The sequence below is a fragment of the Rhineura floridana genome, chromosome 1 (genome assembly GCF_030035675.1).
Source record: "Rhineura floridana isolate rRhiFlo1 chromosome 1, rRhiFlo1.hap2, whole genome shotgun sequence".
Classification (NCBI taxonomy): domain Eukaryota; kingdom Metazoa; phylum Chordata; class Lepidosauria; order Squamata; family Rhineuridae; genus Rhineura; species Rhineura floridana.
The window spans coordinates 162,833,035-162,840,882 of record NC_084480.1 but is presented as its reverse complement, the minus strand read 5'-3'; the positions used below and the strand labels follow the sequence as shown (position 1 = coordinate 162,840,882).

The following is a 7,848-nucleotide window of genomic DNA, read 5'->3' as shown; positions in this document are numbered from 1 at the left end:
TAACCCAGTTGGTATCTGTTTGGATTTGCACTGATTTTATGTGTTGTTGTTTTAAACTATTTTCATATTTGTAATTGTTTTTTAAATTGTTTTTATACATGCAATTGTTTAAACTGTTTTTATGTATGCAACTGTTTTATATATGTTATTATATTGTAAATTGCTTCAGGATGCCTCATGGGAAGTGATTTATAAATGAAATTATATAATAATAAATTCAATAACAATAATATTTTATGGACATAGTTGCTAAGATGATTTCCCATGGCAGCAAGAATTTGAAGGCCATCTAGGACTTCGTCAAAAAGAAATGAATAATTACAACAATCAAAGGATCCTGCTTTGTGAGGAAGGTGTCTCTAAAGAAACATGAGTTGCTAAAGTGAGATACAGATTCCTTCTTGAACCCTCTTCCAAAACCAGATCATATATGCCTTGGCTGGGATGCATGATTAGGTGGAATGAGGCACAAACTATTTGATTCAGCTTAGGGAATCTCACTATGACAAAGCTTGAGAACTTCTAAATAATCAGGTTAAGTTCCTATACAGTGCTGATAACCCAAGAAGTTAAAAAACCCTAACATCCATGTTCTGAACACCAACTCTAAATAGCTGACAAATTCCTATACAACTTGAGTACCCATGCATAGTACTAACAATGGGATGCATGCTTGATGAAAAAAACACTTACTGGAGTAACCAACAAACATATGACTACAATTAGATACAGAAGAAGCACTGCATACATAACCATATTTTTTTAAAAAAATTGCATTTTATTGAATATCTTCTATTATATGAACACATTATTACCACTGCTGCCATTTTGTCTGAATCCGGACATTATGCCACCCTGCACCATTCCCTTCAGAACTGAAGAAACAAAGGGCAACGAGCAAAATGCATAAAAAGAAGAGGAAGGTCTCTTGATGCTTCATACACCCTACAGAAATAAGTCAGAGAGAGAAATGGTCACTGTAATACAAAACTCAGGAGGGAGGGGGGGCTGGGAAATGAAAAGACAAGTATAATGAAAACCACCATCAGAGTAGTTGGCCTCTTCACTGGTAGCCACCAGAGACTCATCAAGGATACTGACTAGCCTTGAAGATGGTTCTTCATTATTGGGGGGAAAAGAGGTACAGTAGAAAAGATGAGCTCAGACTGGATAAGCATGCTGCTGCCATTACCCCCCTGTCATACATTACCTGTCCTGCAGTGAGATAGCTTCAGTCTGTGGGACTGCTGACTAAGGATCAAAGTCCTGTGAAAATATTTCATAGAAAGGAAAATTGTGCGTAAATAACTACATGTGTTTCACAAGCACAACAATACTCTATTCTCCTGCAATTACCAGCGCTTGCCTCTGGAATTGTCATTTCAAACAAAAACAGTTCTGGAATTCATAGGTCTTCTAGGGCAAACTGCAATCTTGCTTATTCCTCCAAACTTGATCATCACAATATGATAAGAGTACTGGTGGGGCCTCTGCTACTTGTTTCTATGGGATAGGTGAGTCTGTGTGAAATCATGTGAATGGATTTTGCAGTATTTGCTGGTACTTGCAGACTAACCTACTTACAGGTCAAGAGTACGTTTACATCAAAACTGAGAATCCAGCAGCCCAAGAACTCAAGATATGTTGAAACCCAAGTGGAATAAATTGTGAAGATTGCACACAGGGGAAGGGCCCTAGCCCAGTGGTAGATCATCTGCCTTGCAGGCAGAAGGTCCCAGGTTCAATCCCTGGCATCGCCAGGTAGGGCTGAGAGAGAATCTTGTCCAGCCTCTGCCAGTTAGTGGAGGCAACATTGAGCTAGATGGACCAATGGTCTGACTCAGTATAAAGCAGCTTCCTATGTTCCTAAATAGCCAATTAGAATGCATTCTTTTTCAATGCAAGATGAAGCATTTGAAGGAAGCTAAACCCTTCCTCCCCCTTACCTTGCTGCACTCCACTGCTTCAAGAAAAACATATTCTCCACAGTTTAGCTTCCTTGGCTAACAGAGCTGGACTGGGGGGAAAGTGCTTGAAATAATGGAATGTAGCAGGCTAAGACAAGAGAGGTTTTATTCCCTTCACCCGCACTTCATTTCATGTAAACATAGATCCAGCCCAACCCCATTCTATATATGAACAACACACATCTAGTGTGTGTTCCTAGTTTGACCCATAGATGGTCATGTCACCTTTTGTTTAAAAGTTCTATTTGGGTGGAAGAAAAGTTTCACACAAAGCCCAATGACTGGAGAGGCTGTGTGAAATTAGAAAGTAGCAAAGTCTTAGAAGGGAGCCCTAGAAGCACAAAGGAAGAACCCAAGAGGCGGCAAGGTGGCGGAAGAAAAAGGGCAGTGTAAAAAGCTGGATTATTTATTTAAAGTCACACATTTCTGCCATGATGGGACTGAAGGTATGTGGAGCAAGGTTACTGCATCATGTAGCTTTAGACCATTAAAAAGCAGGACCAACGTCTGTACAGGACCATGAAAATAGCAAAGGGAAGTATGGATTTGGGAAAAGTTACAAAGTAACTTTGGAAACTGAGGGAGACTGTATGGGAGGGAGGGGATGAATTTCACATATGAAACCAAGTAGTGAAGGATTTGGCTCTCTACAAACTATAGAAATAAATTTAAATATTATAAAAATATCTGAGGGTGGAGAGTCCTTGCCTTTTTCTTCTCCTTTTAAGCACAAATCACCTTTTACTACAAGTAGTAAACCAAGAGATTGATATACAGTACACAGACAGAGCTATATATTGCGGGGTGCCTTGGGTCTCTATCTAATAACTGCACAGCAACAGGGGAGGACTGCAGAGCTGGTGCTTAATACTCCCCACTTCTTTTCACCTACAAACCCTTCCAGCTGCCTCCCCTGTCCTCTCCCCCACCCCGTGATGTGGAGATATACATCAGGCATGGAGCAGGTATAATAGAAAAATGGCAGGCAATGAAAAGGTTAATACCACTTCTCTCCTGCTTTGCAGTTATTCAGACTAGCATTTTCAGATCTGGGTCTCCATCTTAAGTACTTCTGTCCTTATTCCTTACCTAATAATATTGTGAATGAAGGAAAGATCTGGGCACTCAGGCAATCGTTTTTAAAATCACAACTAGAAAAAGTGTTTTTATTTAATAACTTTTAAAATCACTTCTGAAAACAGAGCAGGTTGTTTTAATCATATTGTTACTATCTGTCATTTCACTTCATTTCAGCCTGTATCATTCAGTCTGGCCTGCTAAGCTTAATTCCTTAATGTTATTTTTGTTACATTCCAATTGCATATATATCCTTCCTCCTGGGCTAGGCATGTCCTGATAGCTAAAACTTGCCAGTCATATTTCTAAACACAAATTCTTCCTCTTCCAGCCAGTTGATGGAATCACAAACACTGGAGGTTTTTTGGGTTTTTTTACAACCAGCCATTATTTCAGTACAGAAGAGCTTTAAATAAAGTCAGCTATAAAAGGATGATACACTTGCTTTAGGCAGTCTTTCCACTCCCTTCAGTTTTCCTTGCCATTACTATTTTATTTATTTATTTATTTATTTTATTTGTTTCATTTATAGACCGCCCATAGTGAGTAGCTCTCTGGGCGGTGTACAAAAAGGTTAAAATACAAAATATCAACAATAAAATCAGACAACAAACAATAAACACAAGCAGCAACAAAAGAAAAAAAGAAAAAAATTTAAATTATAACATAAACGCTTAAAATGCCTGGGAGCATAGCCAGGTCTTAACCTGGCGCTGAAAAGATAGAAGCGTAGGCGCCAGGCGTACTTCTTCGGGGAGGCTGTTCCACAGTTCGGGGGCCACTACAGAAAAGGCCCTAGATCGAGTAACTGTCCTCCAGGCTTCTCGATGGGTTGGTACCCGGAGGAGGGCCTTAGATGCTGAGCGAAGTGACCGGGTAGGTTCATAGCAGGAGAGGCGTTCCACAAGATATTGCGGTCCCACGCCGTGTAAGGCTTTATAGGTCAAAACCAGCACCTTGAATCTGGCTCGGAAACAAATAGGTAGCCAGTGCAAACGGGCCAGAACAGGTGTTATATGTGCTGACCGGCTGGTCCTCGTCAGCAGTCTGGCTGCTGCGTTTTGCACTAGCTGAAGCTTCCGAACTGTCTTCAAGGGCAGCCCTACGTAGAGCGCATTACAGTAATCCAGCCTAGAAGTTACCAGAGCATGAACAACTGAGGCGAGGTCATCCCTGTCCAGATAGGGGCGTATGATTGGGATAGAATGCATTTCTGCAGAAGGAACACAAAATCCCAAATTACAAGTGGACAATGAAATAAAAGCCTCCCAAACAACTGCACATAGAACATAGCTTATAAAAATATTGCTAGAAGTAAAGGTCTTCTGAACACAATACAGTCTAGAAAAAGACAGCAGGATTCTTTAGCCACATCAACAACAACAACAACAAGAAGCTGTGAGCAAACAAAGACAGGGAGCAAAACATCTTTTTTATGAGCCTCCCTCCTGGGCAGTTGGATACTAGCTCATAGAATTACTACACCACAGAGACGTGTAGTATGCTACATATTACTGCAACACCTCACTACTTTATTTTATTATTTAAAATGGTTTTTTTCAAGTCTTTGCACAAAATGTACTTAAAGTGGCATAAAATCAATGCTCCAGGTCAGATGTCACCTTAAACCACAGTTAAGCTTAACTATGGCTTAAAGGTAAACGTGCAGCATGCCAGCGCGTGGGGAGAAAAATGTGGCCACTTCACTCCTCCCCTCATCCTGCTGTGCTGAGGTATTGGGAGCTAAGCCATGATTTGACATCTGACGCTGGGCTCGTGGTTTGTCACTCTTCAAATGAACTACAAGGTTTGTTCTTGACTTTCCACTGTGTCAGTCTGGTATCCTGGTCCTAGGCTATTTAGAACTCTAAAAGGCGAAAACCAGAACCGTGAATTGTGCCTAGAGACAAACAGCAAGCCACTGGCAAAATATGTTCTCATTGGTGGGACCCTATTAATAACCTGGCTGCTGAATTCTGAATCAGCAGCAGTTTCCAAATGTTCTTAAAAAGGCAGCCCAGAGCAGCATGCATTATACTAAGCTAACCTAACCTAGATATTACACCAAAACATGGGTAACTGTGATAAAGTTATCTAAGAGGGAATGCAGATGGAATGTCAACCAAAATGGAGGGACAATATAGTGCCACAGGTGCCACTTGGGCATCCAGCTAAGAGGGAGCACTACCCCATTTTGCACAAACTGAATGCCACCTAACCACTGACCTAACAGGACCTCCATCTTGTCTGGATTGAGCTTCAGTTTATTAGCCCTCATCCAGTCCGTTACTGGAAATCAGTTTGCCACTTGCACATCTGGATTAGAGGGAGTTGGATGACATCCACATACTGATGTCATCTCATCCCAAATTCCTGGACATCATTCAATAAGTTTATGTAAACAGCATGGGGAAAGAGCCGAGCCAGAGTCACGAAAGACATGCTTCAGACAGATCAGCAAATGTTGCTCAGCTGCCACGTAGTCCAGTGCTTCCTCCTGCTCCGGCATCTCTCGCCCCCCCCCACATGGTGCACCTGCAGCTCCAGTATGACTGCTGCATACTGCTCTTCGTCCTCTCCCCCCTCAGGATCCCTTTCTTAAGTGTGAGGCAATATGAGCCTGTAGGTGTCTCTGCATGGCCACAACTTTGTCATTGTAAAAATTGTTTAAAAGTTTAAATTCATAAACTTTGAACAGCTTCTGCCACCAAGGCAAAACAGCAGCAGCATGGATACTCTCTGGAACCATCTCATCCCATAACGCTCCAGAAAAGACCACAGACTATGATGTACGGTCCTTTCTCGGAGTGAGGTTTTGGGGTGACCAGGCAAAATTGTCTCCAAGCATCCCATAATTGTAAATAGTTTTTGTTGCTGTTGCAAAGCAGTGGTGGTTCTAGACACTGGCTGGCAACAGCTGCTCAATGGCCAGCAGGCACACCTAGACCTGGCATATGGGTGGCCCTGTAGGTGGTCAACAGAAGTGGCAGGTGGACAGGTGTAATCCATCACCTCAACCAAGTGGCTTACCTTGGTTCATGGAGAACACAGCCCTGAGGCTTTCCAGAAAACAAATACATTCTCTTTCCTAACTCCTAACTGAGTAGTGCAGAAAGAGCTGGGTCAGCTGGTCCAGAGGATATACAAGTGAGCCAGCTCTCAGAGAGCGAACAAACAGGAGTTTGGCAGAGAAGGTATAGGGAGGAAAAGATAAAGAGGGCTCTGAAGCCATGTGCTCTGAAAGGTTCCATAGCAGCTTGATTGCAAGGGGTGTAGCCTGATTGCTGCTGGCTGAAGGGGTGTGGCCTGATAGCTATTGAATGCAACAAAGAGCAACTGTATGTGCTATGATTTTTCATTCTGTTTCCTGACTCCTAACTGAGCAGAGCAAAGAGACCTGTGTCAGCTGGTCCAGATGAGATACAAGTGAGCCAGCTCTCAGAGAGCAAGCAAACAGGGATAACTAACTTGACTGGGGAGGTCCCTAAATTTTTTTTCTTGTATGGCGCACCATATACCAGGGGGACTCTCCTCTTTACCCTAAAGGAGGGCAGGAGCAAGCACAGGTCATTCCAATACATGTAGAAAGAAAGAAACAAAAGGCAGTAGAGACTATGGACGGGAAAGATGCTCCAGTGGTGGTGACCTGCAAAGTGTGTAATGTTTGTTTTCTTGCCTAAGAACAAAATGGCATACATGTGCAACAAGTGCAAGTGGGTGGCACTGTTGGAAGAAAAAGTAAGGACCCTGGAATGGCAGGTGGCCACACTGAAGAGTATTAAGAGAAGACGAAGAGTTCTTAGATACAACACTGGAACAACAGCAGCAAAGAGAAGTACAGGAGGTGAAAGAACAACAGCATGTTGAAGCAGAAGAAGAGACTATCGTGGAGAACAACAACGAAGTGGAGGAAACTCCATGGGAAAGGGTGGCAGTTAGGAGCAGAAGAGCGACAAAACACCCTTCACTGGTGAAACTATGCAAGCACTTTCAGGCACTTGAGGATGAGACTGGTGGGCACCCTGCAGGGTAGAACGAGAGAAGACCCCATGCAACAGTGAGCGAGAAGCTGAAGCTCAGTTGAGCAAAGGCAATGAAACCACACCCTATGACAAGGAAAAGAGGAGGAGGAGGAGATTCCCTACTATGTGGGATGGAAACCCAAGTATGCTGAGAAGATCCATGGAATGCTGTCTCCCTGGAGGATGGATCAGTGAAGTGACGGAAGGGTTGCCATCACTCATAAAGCCCACCGACAGATATCCCTTTCTTCTCATCCATGTGGGAATGAATGATACTGCCAAGTGGAGCTACGAAGAAATATCAGACATTGAAGCTCTGGGAAGGAAACTCAAAGGATTTAGGCCCGGATATTTTTCTCATCCATCCTTCCAGAAAAGAAAGGGAAAGAAAAATACTCCGGGTGTGACTGGCTACAAATGTGGTGCCAATAGAGACATTTGGATTCTGGGACCAAGGGCTATGCTTCCTGGAAGACGGACTGCACCTCACAGGGACTGGGAAGAATGTTTTTGGCCACCGCATGGAGAACTTCATCAGGAGAGCTTTAAACTGAATCCTAAGGGGGAGGGAGACATAAACCTGGCAGTAACGACTAACAAAGGCTTGTACACAGGAAGAGGATCTGAGAGAATGGCTCTAATGAGGCCCAGTGATAGTTTCATAAAAATGTAGGAAGGAAGCCAGGTCTTTGATGCCTGTATACTAATGGCCAATGTATGGGAAACAAACATGACTTATTTGAACTCTTAATACAGGAGAGTAACTACAACTTCATAGATAT

At 42.8% G+C, this 7,848-nt stretch overlaps 1 protein-coding gene across 1 annotated transcript in view; it reads right to left on the bottom strand.

Moving 5' to 3' along the window:
• Positions 1-778: 778 nt before the first annotated feature.
• Positions 779-7,848, bottom strand: part of RIMKLB (ribosomal modification protein rimK like family member B) — a 114,845-nt gene continuing 107,775 nt past the window's right edge. The window contains exons 10-11 of the transcript XR_009757756.1: positions 1,211-1,266; positions 779-945 (exon numbers count right to left, since the gene is read on the bottom strand). The gene's annotated coding sequence lies outside the window, so the exon portion shown is untranslated. The remainder of the gene's footprint in view (positions 946-1,210; positions 1,267-7,848) is intronic.